Here is a 19,741-nt window from a genome sequence, read left to right as displayed (position 1 = left end):
TGCTGTGCAGTGTATATATACAGGACAGGAGGAGCGGTACTGTGCAGTGTATATATACAGGACAGGAGGAGCGGTACTGTGCAGTGTATATATACAGGAGGAGTGGTACTGTGCAGTGTATATATACAGGAGGAGCGGTGCTGTGCAGTGTATATATACAGGACAGGAGGAGTGGTACTGTGCAGTGTATATATACAGGACAGGAGGAGTGGTACTGTGCAGTGTATATATACAGGACAGGAGGAGCGGTACTGTGCACTGTATATATACAGGACAGGAGGAGTGGTACTGTGCAGTGTATATATACAGGACAGGAGGAGTGGTACTGTGCAGTGTATATATACAGGAGGAGTGGTACTGTGCAGTGTATATATACAGGAGGAGCGGTGCTGTGCAGTGTATATATACAGGACAGGAGGAGCGGTACTGTGCAGTGTATATATACAGGACAGGAGGAGTGGTACTGTGCAGTGTATATATACAGGACAGGAGGAGTGGTACTGTGCAGTGTATATATACAGGACAGGAGGAGCGGTACTGTGCAGTGTATATATACAGGACAGGAGGAGGGGTACTGTGCAGTGTATATATAGAGGACAGGAGGAGTGGTACTGTGCAGTGTATATATACAGGACAGGAGGAGCGGTGCTGTGCAGTGTATATATACAGGACAGGAGGAGTGGTACTGTGCAGTGTATATATACAGGAGGAGTGGTACTGTGCAGTGTATATATACAGGAGGAGTGGTACTGTGCAATGTATATATACAGGACAGGAGGAGTGGTAATGTCCAGTGTATATATACAGGAGGAGTGGTACTGTGCAGTGTATATATACAGGAGGAGGGGTACTGTGCAGTGTATATATACAGGACAGGAGGAGTGGTACTGTGCAGTGTATATATACAGGAGGAGCGGTACTGTGCAGTGTATATATACAGGAGGAGCGGTACTGTGCAGTGTATATATACAGGAGGAGTGGTACTGTGCAGTGTATATATACAGGAGGAGTGGTACTGTGCAGTGTATATATACAGGAGGAGTGGTACTGTGCAGTGTATATATACAGGAGGAGTGGTACTGTGCAGTGTATATATACAGGAGGAGGGGTACTGTGCAGTGTATATATACAGGAGGAGCGGTACTGTGCAGTGTATATATATAGGACAGGAGGAGTGGTACTGTGCAGTGTATATATACAGGAGGAGGGGTACTGTGCAGTGTATATATACAGGAGGAGTGGTACTGTGCAGTGTATATATACAGGAGGAGTGGTACTGTGCAGTGTATATATACAGGAGGAGTGGTACTGTGCAGTGTATATATACAGGAGGAGTGGTACTGTGCAGTGTATATATATATACAGGACAGGAGGAGCGGTACTGTGCAGTGTATATATACAGGAGGAGGGGTACTGTGCAGTGTATATATACAGGAGGAGGGGTACTGTGCAGTGTATATATACAGGACAGGAGGAGTGGTACTGTACAGTGTATATATATACAGGAGGAGTGGTACTGTGCAGTGTATATATACAGGAGGAGTGGTACTGTGCAGTGTATATATACAGGAGGAGTGGTACTGTGCAGTGTATATATATATACAGGACAGGAGGAGTGGTACTGTGCAGTGTATATATACAGGAGGAGTGGTACTGTGCAGTGTATATATACAGGACAGGAGGAGGGTACTGTGCAGTGTATATATACAGGAGGAGGGGTACTGTGCAGTGTATATATACAGGAGGAGTGGTACTGTGCAGTGTATATATACAGGAGGAGGGGTACTGTGCAGTGTATATATACAGGAGGAGCGGTACTGTGCAGTGTATATATATAGGACAGGAGGAGTGGTACTGTGCAGTGTATATATACAGGAGGAGTGGTACTGTGCAGTATATATATACAGGAGGAGTGGTACTGTGCAGTGTATATATACAGGAGGAGTGGTACTGTGCAGTGTATATATACAGGAGGAGCGGTACTATGCAGTGTATATATACAGGAGGAGTGGTACTGTGCAGTGTATATATACAGGAGGAGTGGTACTGTGCAGTGTATATATACAGGAAGAGGGGTACTGTGCAGTGTATATATACAGGAGGAGCGGTACTGTGCAGTGTATATATATAGGACAGGAGAAGTGGTACTGTGCAGTGTATATATACAGGAGGAGTGGTACTGTGCAGTATATATATACAGGAGGAGTGGTACTGTGCAGTGTATATATACAGGAGGAGTGGTACTGTGCAGTGTATATATACAGGAGGAGCGGTACTATGCAGTGTATATATACAGGAGGAGTGGTACTGTGCAGTGTATATATACAGGAGGAGTGGTACTGTGCAGTGTATATATACAGGAGGAGTGGTACTGTGCAGTGTATATATACAGGAGGAGAGGTACTGTGCAGTGTATATATACAGGAGGAGGGGTACTGTGCAGTGTATATATACAGGAGGAGCGGTACTATGCAGTGTATATATACAGGAGGAGTGGTACTGTGCAGTGTATATATACAGGAGGAGTGGTACTGTGCAGTGTATATATACAGGAGGAGGGGTACTGTGCAGTGTATATATACAGGAGGAGTGGTACTGTGCAGTGTATATATACAGGAGGAGTGGTACTGTGCAGTGTATATATACAGGACAGGAGGAGTGGTACTGTGCAGTGTATATATACAGGAGGAGTGGTACTGTGCAGTGTATATATACAGGAGGAGTGGTACTGTGCAGTGTATATATACAGGAGGAGTGGTACTGTGCAGTGTATATATATACAGGAGGAGTGGTACTGTGCAGTGTATATATACAGGAGGAGTAGTACTGTGCAGTGTATATATACAGGAGGAGTGGTACTGTGCAGTGTATATATACAGGAGGAGGGGTACTGTGCAGTGTATATATACAGGAGGAGTGGTACGGTGCAGTGTATATATACAGGACAGGAGGAGTGGTACTGTGCAGTGTATATATACAGGAGGAGCGGTACTGTGCAGTGTATATATACAGGAGGAGGGGTACTGTGCAGTGTATATATACAGGAGGAGTGGTACTGTGCAGTGTATATATACAGGAGGAGTGGTACTGTGCAGTGTATATATACAGGAGAAGTGGTACTGTGCAGTGTATATATACAGGAGGAGGGGTACTGTGCAGTGTATATATACAGGAGGAGGGGTACTGTGCAGTGTATATATACAGGAGGAGTGGTACTGTGCAGTGTATATATACAGGACAGGAGGAGTGGTACTGTGCAGTATATACAGGACAGGAGGAGTGGTACTGTGCAGTGTATATATACAGGAGGAGTGGTACTGTGCAGTGTATATATACAGGAGGAGTGGTACTGTGCAGTGTATATATACAGGACAGGAGGAGTGGTACTGTGCAGTATATACAGGACAGGAGGAGTGGTACTGTGCAGTGTATATATACAGGAGGAGTGGTACTGTGCAGTGTATATATACAGGAGGAGTGGTACTGTGCAGTGTATATATACAGGAGGAGTGGTACTGTGCAGTGTATATATACAGGAGGAGTGGTACTGTGCAGTGTATATATACAGGAGGAGTGGTACTGTGCAGTGTATATATACAGGAGGAGTGGTACTGTGCAGTGTATATATACAGGACAGGAGGAGTGGTACTGTGCAGTGTATATATACAGGACAGGAGGAGTGGTACTGTGCAGTGTATATATACAGGACAGGAGGAGCGGTACAGTGCAGTGTATATATACAGGACAGGAGGAGTGGTACTGTGCAGTGTATATATACAGGACAGGAGGAGTGGTACTGTGCAGTGTATATATACAGGACAGGAGGAGTGGTGCTGTGCAGTGTATATATACAGGAGGAGGGTACTGTGCAGTGTATATATACAGGACAGGAGGAGTGGTACTGTGCAGTGTATATAGACAGGAGGAGTGGTACTGTGCAGTGTATATATACAGGAGGAGCGGTGCTGTGCAGTGTATATATACAGGACAGGAGGAGCGGTACTGTGCAGTGTATATATACAGGACAGGAGGAGTGGTACTGTGCAGTGTATATATACAGGACAGGAGGAGTGGTACTGTGCAGTGTATATATACAGGAGGAGTGGTACTGTGCAGTGTATATATACAGGAGGAGTGGTACTGTGCAGTGTATATATACAGGAGGAGTGGTACTGTGCAGTGTATATATACAGGAGGAGCGGTGCTGTGCAGTGTATATATACAGGACAGGAGGAGCGGTACTGTGCAGTGTATATATACAGGACAGGAGGAGCGGTACTGTGCAGTGTATATATACAGGAGGAGTGGTACTGTGCAGTGTATATATACAGGAGGAGCGGTGCTGTGCAGTGTATATATACAGGACAGGAGGAGTGGTACTGTGCAGTGTATATATACAGGACAGGAGGAGTGGTACTGTGCAGTGTATATATACAGGACAGGAGGAGCGGTACTGTGCAGTGTATATATACAGGACAGGAGGAGTGGTACTGTGCAGTGTATATATACAGGACAGGAGGAGTGGTACTGTGCAGTGTATATATACAGGAGGAGTGGTACTGTGCAGTGTATATATACAGGAGGAGCGGTGCTGTGCAGTGTATATATACAGGACAGGAGGAGCGGTACTGTGCAGTGTATATATACAGGACAGGAGGAGTGGTACTGTGCAGTGTATATATACAGGACAGGAGGAGTGGTACTGTGCAGTGTATATATACAGGACAGGAGGAGCGGTACTGTGCAGTGTATATATACAGGACAGGAGGAGGGGTACTGTGCAGTGTATATATAGAGGACAGGAGGAGTGGTACTGTGCAGTGTATATATACAGGACAGGAGGAGCGGTGCTGTGCAGTGTATATATACAGGACAGGAGGAGTGGTACTGTGCAGTGTATATATACAGGAGGAGTGGTACTGTGCAGTGTATATATACAGGAGGAGTGGTACTGTGCAATGTATATATACAGGACAGGAGGAGTGGTAATGTCCAGTGTATATATACAGGAGGAGTGGTACTGTGCAGTGTATATATACAGGAGGAGGGGTACTGTGCAGTGTATATATACAGGACAGGAGGAGTGGTGCTGTGCAGTGTATATATACAGGAGGAGCGGTACTGTGCAGTGTATATATACAGGAGGAGCGGTACTGTGCAGTGTATATATACAGGAGGAGTGGTACTGTGCAGTGTATATATACAGGAGGAGTGGTACTGTGCAGTGTATATATACAGGAGGAGTGGTACTGTGCAGTGTATATATACAGGAGGAGTGGTACTGTGCAGTGTATATATACAGGAGGAGTGGTACTGTGCAGTGTATATATACAGGAGGAGTGGTACTGTGCAGTGTATATATACAGGAGGAGGGGTACTGTGCAGTGTATATATACAGGAGGAGTGGTACTGTGCAGTGTATATATACAGGAGGAGCAGTACTGTGCAGTGTATATATACAGGAGGAGGGGTACTGTGCAGTGTATATATACAGGAGGAGTGGTACTGTGCAGTGTATATATACAGGAGGAGCGGTACTGTGCAGTGTATATATACAGGAGGAGCGGTACTGTGCAGTGTATATATACAGGAGGAGTGGTGCTGTGCAGTGTATATATACAGGAGGAGTGGTACTGTGCAGTGTATATATACAGGAGGAGCGGTACTGTGCAGTGTATATATACAGGAGGAGCGGTACTGTGCAGAGTATATATATATACAGGAGGAGCGGTACTGTGCAGTGTATATATACAGGAGGAGTGGTACTGTGCAGTGTATATATATACAGGAGGAGGGGTACTGTGCAGTGTATATATACAGGAGTAGTGGTACTGTGCAGTGTATATATACAGGAGGAGTGGTACTGTGCAGTGTATATATACAGGAGGAGGGGTACTGTGCAGTGTATATATACAGGAGGAGTGGTACTGTGCAGTGTATATATACAGGAGTAGTGGTACTGTGCAGTGTATATATACAGGAGGAGTGGTACTGTGCAGTGTATATATACAGGAGGAGGGGTACTGTGCAGTGTATATATACAGGAGGAGGGGTACTGTGCAGTGTATATATACAGGAGGAGTGGTACTGTGCAGTGTATATATACAGGAGGAGTGGTACTGTGCAGTGTATATATACAGGAGGAGGGGTACTGTGCAGTGTATATATACAGGAGGAGTGGTACTGTGCAGTGTATATATACAGGAGGAGTGGTACTGTGCAGTGTATATATACAGGAGGAGTGGTACTGTGCAGTGTATATATACAGGAGGAGGGGTACTGTGCAGTGTATATATACAGGAGGAGCGGTACTGTGCAGTGTATATATACAGGAGGAGGGGTACTGTGCAGTGTATATATACAGGAGGAGCGGTACTGTGCAGTGTATATATATAGGACAGGAGGAGTGGTACTGTGCAGTGTATATATACAGGAGGAGGAGTGGTACTGTGCAGTGTATATATACAGGAGGAGTGGTACTGTGCAGTGTATATATACAGGAGGAGTGGTACTGTGCAGTGTATATATACAGGAGGAGTGGTACTGTGCAGTGTATATATACAGGAGGAGTGGTACTGTGCAGTGTATATATATATACAGGACAGGAGGAGCGGTACTGTGCAGTGTATATATACAGGAGGAGGGGTACTGTGCAGTGTATATATACAGGAGGAGGGGTACTGTGCAGTGTATATATACAGGACAGGAGGAGTGGTACTGTACAGTGTATATATACAGGAGGAGTGGTACTGTGCAGTGTATATATACAGGAGGAGTGGTACTGTGCAGTGTATATATATATACAGGACAGGAGGAGTGGTACTGTGCAGTGTATATATACAGGAGGAGTGGTACTGTGCAGTGTATATATACAGGACAGGAGGAGGGTACTGTGCAGTGTATATATACAGGAGGAGGGGTACTGTGCAGTGTATATATACAGGAGGAGTGGTACTGTGCAGTGTATATATACAGGAGGAGGGGTACTGTGCAGTGTATATATACAGGAGGAGCGGTACTGTGCAGTGTATATATATAGGACAGGAGGAGTGGTACTGTGCAGTGTATATATACAGGAGGAGTGGTACTGTGCAGTATATATATACAGGAGGAGTGGTACTGTGCAGTGTATATATACAGGAGGAGTGGTACTGTGCAGTGTATATATACAGGAGGAGCGGTACTATGCAGTGTATATATACAGGAGGAGTGGTACTGTGCAGTGTATATATACAGGAGGAGTGGTACTGTGCAGTGTATATATACTGGAGGAGGGGTACTGTGCAGTGTATATATACAGGAGGAGCGGTACTGTGCAGTGTATATATATAGGACAGGAGAAGTGGTACTGTGCAGTGTATATATACAGGAGGAGTGGTACTGTGCAGTATATATATACAGGAGGAGTGGTACTGTGCAGTGTATATATACAGGAGGAGTGGTACTGTGCAGTGTATATATACAGGAGGAGCGGTACTATGCAGTGTATATATACAGGAGGAGTGGTACTGTGCAGTGTATATATACAGGAGGAGTGGTACTGTGCAGTGTATATATACAGGAGGAGGGGTACTGTGCAGTGTATATATACAGGAGGAGCGGTACTATGCAGTGTATATATACAGGAGGAGTGGTACTGTGCAGTGTATATATACAGGAGGAGTGGTACTGTGCAGTGTATATATACAGGAGGAGTGGTACTGTGCAGTGTATATATACAGGAGGAGTGGTACTGTGCAGTGTATATATACAGGAGGAGTGGTACTGTGCAGTGTATATATACAGGAGGAGGGGTACTGTGCAGTGTATATATACAGGAGGAGTGGTACTGTGCAGTGTATATATACAGGAGGAGTGGTACTGTGCAGTGTATATATACAGGAGGAGTGGTACTGTGCAGTGTATATATACAGGAGGAGGGGTACTGTGCAGTGTATATATACAGGAGGAGTGGTACTGTGCAGTGTATATATACAGGAGGAGTGGTACTGTGCAGTGTATATATACAGGACAGGAGGAGTGGTACTGTGCAGTGTATATATACAGGAGGAGTGGTACTGTGCAGTGTATATATACAGGAGGAGTGGTACTGTGCAGTGTATATATACAGGAGGAGTGGTACTGTGCAGTGTATATATATACAGGAGGAGTGGTACTGTGCAGTGTATATATACAGGAGGAGTAGTACTGTGCAGTGTATATATACAGGAGGAGTGGTACTGTGCAGTGTATATATACAGGAGGAGGGGTACTGTGCAGTGTATATATACAGGAGGAGTGGTACTGTGCAGTGTATATATACAGGACAGGAGGAGTGGTACTGTGCAGTGTATATATACAGGAGGAGTGGTACTGTGCAGTGTATATATACAGGAGGAGGGGTACTGTGCAGTGTATATATACAGGAGGAGTGGTACTGTGCAGTGTATATATGCAGGAGGAGTGGTACTGTGCAGTGTATATATACAGGAGAAGTGGTACTGTGCAGTGTATATATACAGGAGGAGGGGTACTGTGCAGTGTATATATACAGGAGGAGGGGTACTGTGCAGTGTATATATACAGGAGGAGTGGTACTGTGCAGTGTATATATACAGGACAGGAGGAGTGGTACTGTGCAGTATATACAGGACAGGAGGAGTGGTACTGTGCAGTGTATATATACAGGAGGAGTGGTACTGTGCAGTGTATATATACAGGAGGAGTGGTACTGTGCAGTGTATATATACAGGAGGAGTGGTACTGTGCAGTGTATATATACAGGAGGAGTGGTACTGTGCAGTGTATATATACAGGAGGAGTGGTACTGTGCAGTGTATATATACAGGACAGGAGGAGTGGTACTGTGCAGTATATACAGGACAGGAGGAGTGGTACTGTGCAGTGTATATATACAGGAGGAGCGGTACTGTGCAGTGTATATATACAGGAGGAGTGGTACTGTGCAGTGTATATATACACAGGAGGAGTGGTACTGTGCAGTGTATATATACAGGACAGGAGGAGTGGTACTGTGCAGTGTATATATACAGGACAGGAGGAGTGGTACTGTGCAGTGTATATATACAGGAGGAGTGGTACTGTGCAGTGTATATATACAGGACAGGAGGAGTGGTACTGTGCAGTGTATATATACAGGAGGAGTGGTACTGTGCAGTGTATATATACAGGACAGGAGGAGTGGTACTGTGCAGTATATACAGGACAGGAGGAGTGGTACTGTGCAGTGTATATATACAGGAGGAGCGGTACTGTGCAGTGTATATATACAGGAGGAGTGGTACTGTGCAGTGTATATATACAGGACAGGAGGAGTGGTACTGTGCAGTATATACAGGACAGGAGGAGTGGTACTGTGCGGTGTATATATACAGGAGGAGGGGTACTGTGCAGTGTATATATACAGGACAGGAGGAGTGGTACTGTGCAGTATATACAGGACAGGAGGAGTGGTACTGTGCGGTGTATATATACAGGAGGAGCGGTACTGTGCAGTGTATATATACAGGACAGGAGGAGTGGTACTGTGCAGTGTATATATACAGGAGGAGTGGTACTGTGCAGTGTATATATACAGGACAGGAGGAGTGGTACTGTGCAGAGTATATATACAGGACAGGAGGAGTGGTACTGTGCAGTGTATATATACAGGAGGAGCGGTACTGTGCAGTGTATATATACAGGAGGAGTGGTACTGTGCAGTGTATATATACACAGGAGGAGTGGTACTGTGCAGTGTATATATACAGGACAGGAGGAGTGGTACTGTGCAGTGTATATATACAGGACAGGAGGAGTGGTACTGTGCAGTGTATATATACAGGAGGAGTGGTACTGTGCGGTGTATATATACAGGAGGAGGGGTACTGTGCAGTGTATATATACAGGACAGGAGGAGTGGTACAGTGCAGTGTATATACAGTGGGGCAAAAAAGTATTTAGTCAGTCAGCAATAGTGCAAGTTTCTCCACTTAAAAAGATGAGCGGCGTCTGTAATTTACATCATAGGTAGACCTCAACTATGGGAGACAAACTGAGAAAAAAAAATCCAGAAAATCACATTGTCTGTTTTTTTAACATTTTATTTGCATATTATGGTGGAAAATAAGTATTTGGTCAGAAACAAAATTTCATCTCAATACTTTGTAATATATCCTTTGTTGGCAATGACAGAGGTCAAACGTTTTCTGTAAGTCTTCACAAGGTTGCCACACACTGTTGTTGGTATGTTGGCCCATTCCTCCATGCAGATCTCCTCTAGAGCAGTGATGTTTTTGGCTTTTCGCTTGGCAACACGGACTTTCAACTCCCTCCAAAGGTTTTCTATAGGGTTGAGATCTGGAGACTGGATAGGCCACTCCAGGACCTTGAAATGCTTCTTACGAAGCCACTCCTTCGTTGCCCTGGCGGTGTGCTTTGGATCATTGTCATGTTGAAAGACCCAGCCACGTTTCATCTTCAATGCCCTTGCTGATGGAAGGAGGTTTGCACTCAAAATCTCACGATACATGGCCCCATTCATTCTTTCATGTACCCGGATCAGTCGTCCTGGCCCCTTTGCAGAGAAACAGCCCCAAAGCATGATGTTTCCACCACCATGCTTTACAGTAGGTATGGTGTTTGATGGATGCAACTCAGTATTCTTTTTCCTCCAAACACGACAAGTTGTGTTTCTACCAAACAGTTCCAGTTTGGTTTCATCAGACCATAGGACATTCTCCCAAAACTCCTCTGGATCATCCAAATGCTCTCTAGCAAACTTCAGACGGGCCCGGACATGTACTGGCTTAAGCAGTGGGACATGTCTGGCACTGCAGAATCTGAGTCCATGGTGGCGTAGTGTGTTACTTATGGTAGGCCTTGTTACATTGGTCCCAGCTCTCTGCAGTTCATTCACTAGGTCCACCCGCGTGGTTCTGGGATTTTTGCTCACCGTTCTTGTGATCATTCTGACCCCATGGGGTGGGATTTTGCGTGGAGCCCCAGATCGAGGGAGATTATCAGTGGTCTTGTATGTCTTCCATTTTCTAATTATTGCTCCCACTGTTGATTTCTTCACTCCAAGCTGGTTGGCTATTGCAGATTCAGTCTTCCCAGCCTGGTGCAGGGCTACAATTTTGTTTCTGGTGTCCTTTGACAGCTCTTTGGTCTTCACCATAGTGGAGTTTGGAGTCAGACTGTTTGAGGGTGTGCACAGGTGTCTTTTTATACTGATAACAAGTTTAAACAGGTGCCATTACTAGAGGTAATGAGTGGAGGAAAGAGGAGACTCTTAAAGAAGAAGTTACAGGTCTGTGAGAGCCAGAAATCTTGATTGTTTGTTTCTGACCAAATACTTATTTTCCACCATAATATGCAAATAAAATGTTAAAAAAACAGACAATGTGATTTTCTGGATTTTTTTTTCTCAGTTTGTCTCCCATAGTTGAGGTCTACCTATGATGTAAATTACAGACGCCTCTCATCTTTTTAAGTGGTGGAACTTGCACTATTGCTGACTGACTAAATACTTTTTTGCCCCACTGTATACAGGAGGAGCGGTACTGTGCAGTGTATATATACAGGAGGAGCGGTACTGTGCAGTGTATATATACAGGAGGAGCGGTGCTGTGCAGTGTATATATACAGGACAGGAGGAGCGATACTGTGCAGCGTATATATGAAAAACAAAATCCAGCTCACCATACCGACATTCCCAGGAGCTCGGAGCACGGAACCGCTGTGTCAGGGCGTGGACGAACAGGAAAGAGAAGGAGATCCAGCTCAACGAAATAGTGAAAAATCCATAATTAATTTCACTCAAAATACAGTGAAAGGACAAAACATCAGCATACAGAAAAAATTATAAAAACAAGGTCAACGCGTTTCCGGTGACTAAGCACCCTTAATCATGATTAAGGGTGCTTAGTCACCGGAAACGCGTTGACCTTGTTTTTATAATTTTTTCTGTATGCTGATGTTTTGTCCTTTCACTGTATTTTGAGTGAAATTAATTATGGATTTTTCACTATTTCGTTGAGCTGGATCTCCTTCTCTTTCCTGCAGTGTATATATACAGGACAGGAGGAGTGGTACTGTGCAGTGTATATATACAGGACAGGAGGAGCGGTACTGTGCAGTGTATATATACAGGACAGGAGGAGTGGTACTGTGCAGTGTATATATACAGGACAGGAGGAGTGGTACTGTGCAGTGTATATATACAAGACAGGAGGAGCGGTACTGTGCAGTGTATATATACAGGACAGGAGGAGTGGTACTGTGCAGTGTATATATACAGGACAGGAGGAGTGGTACTGTGCAGTGTATATATACAGGACAGGAGGAGTGGTACTGTGCAGTGTATATATACAGGACAGGAGGAGTGGTACTGTGCAGTGTATATATACAGGACAGGAGGAGCGGTACTGTGCAGTGTATATATACAGGACAGGAGGAGCGGTACTGTGCAGTGTATATATACAGGAGGAGTGGTGCTGTGCAGTGTATATATATACAGGACAGGAGGAGCTGTACTGTGCAGTGTATATATACAGGACAGGAGGAGTGGTACTGTGCAGTGTATATATACAGGAGGAGTGGTACTGTGCAGTGTATATATACAGGACAGGAGGAGTGGTACTGTGCAGTGTATATATACAGGACAGGAGGAGCGGTACTGTGCAGTGTATATATACAGGAGGAGTGGTGCTGTGCAGTGTATATATACAGGACAGGAGGAGCTGTACTGTGCAGTGTATATATATAGGACAGGAGGAGCGGTTCTGTGCAGTGTGTATACAGGACAGGAGGAGTGGTACTGTGCAGTGTATATATATATATATATATATATAGGACAGTGTTGTGAATTCTGTTGTCGAACTCCCTCCTGTGGTCGTGAATGGTACTTCGGCGAGTTCTGTCCATGGATTCCCTCTGGTGGCTGTGAGTGAAGCTGCTGCTTTTGAGGTTCCTTACACAGGTGACGTGGTTTATCCTTTGGTTGGCTGCTCTATTTAACTCCACTCAGATCGTTACTCCATGCCAGCTGTCAATGTTCCTGTGCTGGTTCAGTCGCTCTTGGATCTTCTGGAGACCTGTCTCTTCCTGCAAGAAGCTAAGTCCCCGATTGTTATTTTCTGTTCTTGGTTTTCTAGTCCAGCTTGCTTTCATGATTTTGTCTTGCTAGCTGGAAGCTCTGGGATGCAGGGTGGCGCCTCCGCACCGTGAGTCGGTGCGGGGGTCTTTTTGCACACTCTGCGTGGTCTTTTGTAGTTTTTTTGTGCTGACCGCAAAGATACCTTTCCTATCCTCTGTCTATTTAGTTAGTCTGGCCTCCCTTTGCTAAAACCTGTTTCATTTCTGTGTTTGTGATTTTCATCTTTACGCACAGTTAATATTTGTGGGGGGGGCTGCCTTTTCCTTTGGGGAAATTTCTCTGAGGCAAGGTAGGCTTTATTTTCTATCTCTAGGGCTAGCTAGTTCTTCGGCTGTGAAGAGGCGTCTAGGGAGAGTCAGGAACGCTCCACGGCTATTTCTAGTTGTTGTGATAGGATTAGGGCCTGCGGTCAACAGAGCTCCCACATCCCAGAGCTTGTCCTGTGTGAGTTTAACTATCAGGTCGTGCCGGGTGCTCCTAACCACCAGGTCATAACAGGACAGGAGGAGCGGTACTGTGCAGTGTATATATATATACACACACACTGCTAAAAAAAATAAAGGGAACACTAAAAATCCCACATCCTAGATATCACTGAATGAAATATTCCAGTTGTAAATCTTTATTCATTACATAGTGGAATGTATTGAGAACAATAAAACATAAAAATGATCAATGTAAATCACAACTAATATCCCACAGAGGTCTGGAGTTGGAACGATGCTCAAAATCAAAGTGGAAAATGAAGTTACAGGCTGATCCAACTTCAGTGGAAATGCCTCAAGACAAGGAAATGATGCTCAGTAGAGTGTGTGGCCTCCACGTGCCTGTATGACCTCCCTACAACCCCTGGGCATGCTCCTGATGAGGAGGCGGATGGTCTCCTGAGGGATCTCCTCCCAGACCTGGACTAAAGCATCCGCCAACTCCTGGACAGTCTGTGGTGCAACGTGACGTTGGTGGATGGTACGAGACATGAGGTCCCAGATGTGTTCAATCGGATCCAGTTCTGGGGAACGGGCGGCCAGTCCATAGTTTCAATGCCTCCATCTTGCAGGAACTGCTGACACACTCCAGCCACATGAGGTCTGGCATTGTCCTGCATTAGGAGGAACCCAGGGCCAACCGCACCAGCATATGGTCTCACAAGGAGTCTGAGGATCTCATCTCGGTACCTTATGGCAGTCAGGCTACCTCTGGCGAGCACATGGAGGGCTGTGCGGCCTTCCAAAGAAATGCCACCTCACACCATTACTGACCCACTGCCAAACCAGTCATGCTGAAGGATGTTGCAGTCAGCAGATCGCTCTCCTCGGCGTCTCTAGACTCTGTCACGCCTGTCACATGTGCTCAGTGTGAACCTGCTTTCATCTGGGCACAACCCCCATCTGTGGACGTCGGGCACTCAGACCATCCTCATGGAGTTGGCTTATAACCGTTTGTGCAGACACATGCACATTTGTGGCCGGCTGGACGTCATTTTGCGGGGCTCTGGCAGTTCTCCTATTCCTCCTTGCACAAAGGCTGAGCTAGTGGTCCTGCTGCTGGGTTGTTGCCCTCCTACGGTCCCCTCCATGTTTCCTAGTGTACTGGCCTGTCTCCTGGTAGCGCCTCCAGCCTCTGGCCACTACGCTGACAGACACAGCAAACCTTCTTGACAGCTCACATTGATGTGCCATCCTGGATGAGCTGCACTACCTGAGCCACTTGTGTGGGTTGTAGAGTCTGTCTCACGCTACCACGAGTGTGAGAGCACAACCAACATTCAAAAGTGACCAAAACATCAGCCAGAAAGCATTGGTACTGAGATGTGGTCTGTGGTCCCCACCTGCAGAACCGCTCCTTTATTGAGGGGGTCTTGATAATTGCCAATAATTTCCATCTGATTTCACAGAAGTTTGATTTATTTTAAGTTATATTCTGTTGTTTAAGTGTTCCCTTTATTTTTTCTAGCAGTGTATATATACAGGACAGGAGTGGTTCTGTGCAGTGTGTGTATATCTAAATATACTGTATATACACACATACACGCACACGAAAGGAGGAGTGGTACTGCAGCATGTAGTGCAACAGTACTGCAACAGTGTACTGCAACAGTAGTGTGCTGTGTGTTTTCTAGAAATAAGGACACCCAGGATATTTTATGTAAATTACTTTACAGCATTCGATCTCCAGAATTAGTGGATGGAAATAGATATTATAGTGATTGACACTTTGAGAATCCTTACTGAGAGTTGATCCTTACTGAGAGTTGATCCTTCCTGAGAGTTGATCCTTACTGAGAGTTGATCTTTGCCTCGTTGAAGCTTTGACACTCTGGGAATCATGATGGAAATAATACGGTTCTGTCTCTTTATAGTTAATGATTATACTTTACAGCATGTAATCATTATATTACTTCCTCTCCAACTAGGAAATAATAATAAAAAAAATTCCCAAGAAACACACTGATCACTGAGCCACAGGACAATTGATCAGTGTACGATTGCTGAGGAACTAACTGCGGTGCCAGTGTTTCTAAACCCCCAGTCACAAATCAAGCACCTAGAGATAAATCAGAAGTGTATTACCAGCTGTGGCCATAAGGTGGCGATACATTGTTCCAACAGTGACACCTTGTGGTCATTAGGGGTAGTATAAAAAAATGTATTGTGCTGGGCAGGAGTTGCAAATCAGAGCCTGGCATGTCTGCAGGTGGCAGATAGATCTAGTTCTGTCCGTTGTCAGTGCCGCTCTCCTGACTCTGGGCTTCTTATTGTAACTTTGCAGCATGGGCGCGATTTACGCTGTAGAACAGCCGCTGTGATGAGTCACATCATCCCCCGACACCCATATAATAGGTTTCCAGTCCTGAACATGAGAACTGTGGGCTCCAGTCTCCTGCCAGGCTCGTCTCCAGCGCACGGAGCGTGCAGAAAACATCCACACCCTCCACCCTCTGCTGCGGGGTAACTGCTGCCAACTCCGCGAGCGCCCGGGGGAGCAGCAAGGATCTGTACAACGGCCTCCGTGCCCGAGAGAAAACACATTTATTACCACTAAACGTCATCCCCCCGACACTCCGGTCACTTCCACACCCCGCGATCGGTCACTTAGACCCCCCCGACACTCCGGTCACTTCCACACCTCGCGATCGGTCACTTAGACCCCCCCCCCCGACACTCCGGTCACTTCCACACCCCGCGATCGGTCACTTAGACCCCCCCCCCCCCCGACACTCCGGTCACTTCCACACCCCGCGATCGGTCACTTAGACCCCCCCCCCGACACTCCGGTCACTTCCACACCCCGCGATCGGTCACTTCCACACCCCGCGATCGGTCACTTAGACCCCCCCCCGACACTCCGGTCACTTCCACACCCCGCGATCGGTCACTTAGACCCCCCCCCGACACTCCGGTCACTTCCACACCCCGCGGTCACTTCCACACCCCGCGATCGGTCACTTAGACCCCCCCCCCCCCCCGACACTCCGGTCACTTCCACACCCCGCGATCGGTCACTTAGACCCCCCCCCCGACACTCCGGTCACTTCCACACCCTGCGATCGGTCACTTAGACACCCCGCCAACACTCCGGTCACTTCCACACCCCGCGGTCACTGCCACACCCCGCGATCGGTCACTTAGACCCCCCCCCCCGACACTCCGGTCACTTAGACCCCCCGACACTCCGGTCACTTCCACACCCTGCGATCGGTCACTTAGACCCCCCCCCGATCACTTCCACACCCTGCGATCAGTCACTTAGACCCCCCCCCCCCCGACACTCCGGTCACTTCCACACCCCGCGATCGGTCACTTAGACCCCCCCGACACTCCGGTCACTTCCACACCCCGAGATCGGTCACTTAGACCCCCCCGACACTCCGGTCACTTCCACACCCCGCGATCGGTCACTTAGACCCCCCGACACTCCGGTCACTTCCACACCCCGAGATCGGTCACTTAGACCCCCCCGACACTCCGGTCACTTCCACACCCCGCGATCGGTCACTTAGACCCCCCCGACACTCCGGTCACTTCCACACCCCGCGATCGGTCACTTAGACCCCCCCCCCCCCGACACTCCGGTCACTTCCACACCCTGCGATCGGTCACTTAGACACCCCGCCAACACTCCGGTCACTTCCACACCCCGCGGTCACTGCCACACCCCGCGATTGGTCACTTAGACCCCCCCCCCCGACACTACGGTCACTTCAACACCCCGCGATCGGTCACTTAGACCCCCCGACACTCCGGTCACTTCCACACCCTGCGATCGGTCACTTAGACCCCCCCCCCCCCCGATCACTTCCACACCCTGCGATCAGTCACTTAGACCCCCCCCCCGACACTCCGGTCACTTCCACACCCCGCGATCGGTCACTTTCACACCCCGCCATCGGTCCCCTCCCCCTCCCTCGGTCACTTCCACACCCCGCCATCGGTCCCCTCCCCCTCCCTCGGTCACTTCCACACCCCACGATCGGTCACTTTGACACCCCACGATCGGTCACTTCGACACCTTGAAATCAGTCACTTCCACACCCCGCGATCGGTCACTTCCACACCCCGCGATCGGTCACTTCCACACCCCGCGCTCGGTCACTTCCACACCCCGCGATCGGTCACTTCCACACCCCGCGATCGGTCACTTTCACACTCCACGATCGGTCACATTCACACTCCATGATCGGTCACTTCCACACCCCGTGATCGGTCACATCGACACCCCACGATCGGTCACTTTCACAGTCCGCGATCGGTCACTTTCACAACCTACGATCGGTCACTTCCACACCTCGCCATCGGTCACTTTCACACCCTACGATCGGTCACTTCCACACCCCGCGATCGTTCACTTCCACACCCTGCGATCGGTCACTTCCACACCCTGCGATCGGTCACTTCCACAGTCCACGATCGGTCACTTCCACACCCCACGATCGGTCACTTCCACAGTCCACGATCGGTCACTTCGACACCTTGAAATCAGTCACTTCCACACCCCGTGATCGGTCACTTTCACAGTCCACGATCGGTCACTTTCACAGTCCGCGATCGGTCACTTTCACACCCTACGATTGGTCACTTCCACACCCCACGATCGATCACTTCGACACCTTGAAATCAGTCACTTCCACACCCCGTGATCGGTCACTTCCACACCCCGCAATCGGTCACTTCCACACCCCGCGATCGGTCACTTCCACACCCCGCGATCGGTCACTTCCACATTCCACGATCGGTCACTTTCACACTCCATGATCGGTCACATCGACACCCCACGATCGGTCACTTCCACACCCCACGATCGGTCACTTTCACACCCTACGACCGGTCACTTTCACAGTCCACGATAGGTCACTTCCACACCCCGCGATCGGTCACTTCCACACCCCGCGATCGGTCACTTCCACACCCCGCGATCGGTCACTTCCACACCCCGCGATCGGTCACTTCCACACCCCGCGATCGGTCACTTTCACACTCCATGATCGGTCACTTCCACACCCCGTGATCGGTCACATCGACACCCCACGATCGGTCACTTTCACACCCCACGATCGGTCACTTCCACACCCCACGATCGGTCACTTCCACACCCCGCGGTCACTTCCACACCCCGCGATCGGTCACTTAGACACACCCCCGACACTCCGGTCACTTACACGTCCCGCGATCGGTCACTTTATGGGATGTGGATTGTTACCGAATTTGATGCAGATTTTTCTGCAGAATCTGCACCAAAATCTGTCACTTGCGAATGAACCACAGCTGGGGATTTGTTACTATTGCATCCAGCTGCATAATTTGAACTTCACTCTTCTACATTTTATACCTGCAGTTTCTGGTAAAAGGGGGAGGAAAGGAAAAAAGTGCACCGATCTAAATGTAGCTGTATAACTAGGTCGTAGGTGAATATAGGTGGCACTCACCTCCTATAGATCTTGGTATCTTGCATATAGGTCACTTGGGACCATAGGTGATCAGAGGTGGATTTCTTGTGGTCGGTATGCTGCAGATCCCTGGTAGCTAGTAGGAGCGTTATCCAAGAGATTTTATACCCGGCTATTCGCGCTCCTGCAGGTGTAGGATCCAAGGCTTCTTATTATCCAAAAATGGTTTTTTATTATTTCTCAAGAAAAAGCTCATACAATGCGTTTCGACAGTATAAACGTCTTCCTCAGATATATTGTCATAAGTGTTCCAAAATAGTGGATGTCTTTACAGGAAATAGCATTATGCTAAGTAGGGAGGGGGCCAAAATCCCTGCTGCAATGTGCGCAAACCTGGGCAAGAACCACAGGTCTGATCTCTGTAATCACAAAGGTTTCTGGACCAAATATTTAGTTCTGTTTTTCTGGTGTATCAAATACTTGTTTCATGCAAATTAATGATGTAACGATCCTACACTGTGATTTTCTGGATTTTATTTCTAGATTTTGTCTCTCACGGGTGAAGTGCACCTATGGTAATAATTACCGATCTCTCCATTCTTTCTGGGAGGGAAAACTTGCAAAATCGGCAGAGTATCAAATACTTATGTTCCCCTCTGTATATATGTGCTGAATGCTGATGCATTGTCTAGAATTGCAGCTCGCTCCTGAAAACTGCA

The 19,741-nt window shown here is 47.4% G+C and overlaps 1 protein-coding gene across 1 annotated transcript in view; it reads left to right on the top strand.

Moving 5' to 3' along the window:
* HTR6 (5-hydroxytryptamine receptor 6) overlaps nt 1-19,741 on the top strand; it is a 37,656-nt gene that overhangs the window by 16,612 nt on the left and 1,303 nt on the right. The gene's annotated exons all lie outside the window — the stretch shown is intronic.

Source organism: Ranitomeya imitator, chromosome 10 (assembly GCF_032444005.1).
Source record: "Ranitomeya imitator isolate aRanImi1 chromosome 10, aRanImi1.pri, whole genome shotgun sequence".
Lineage (NCBI taxonomy): Eukaryota > Metazoa > Chordata > Amphibia > Anura > Dendrobatidae > Ranitomeya > Ranitomeya imitator.
This window is presented reverse-complemented; position numbering and strand designations above follow the sequence as displayed.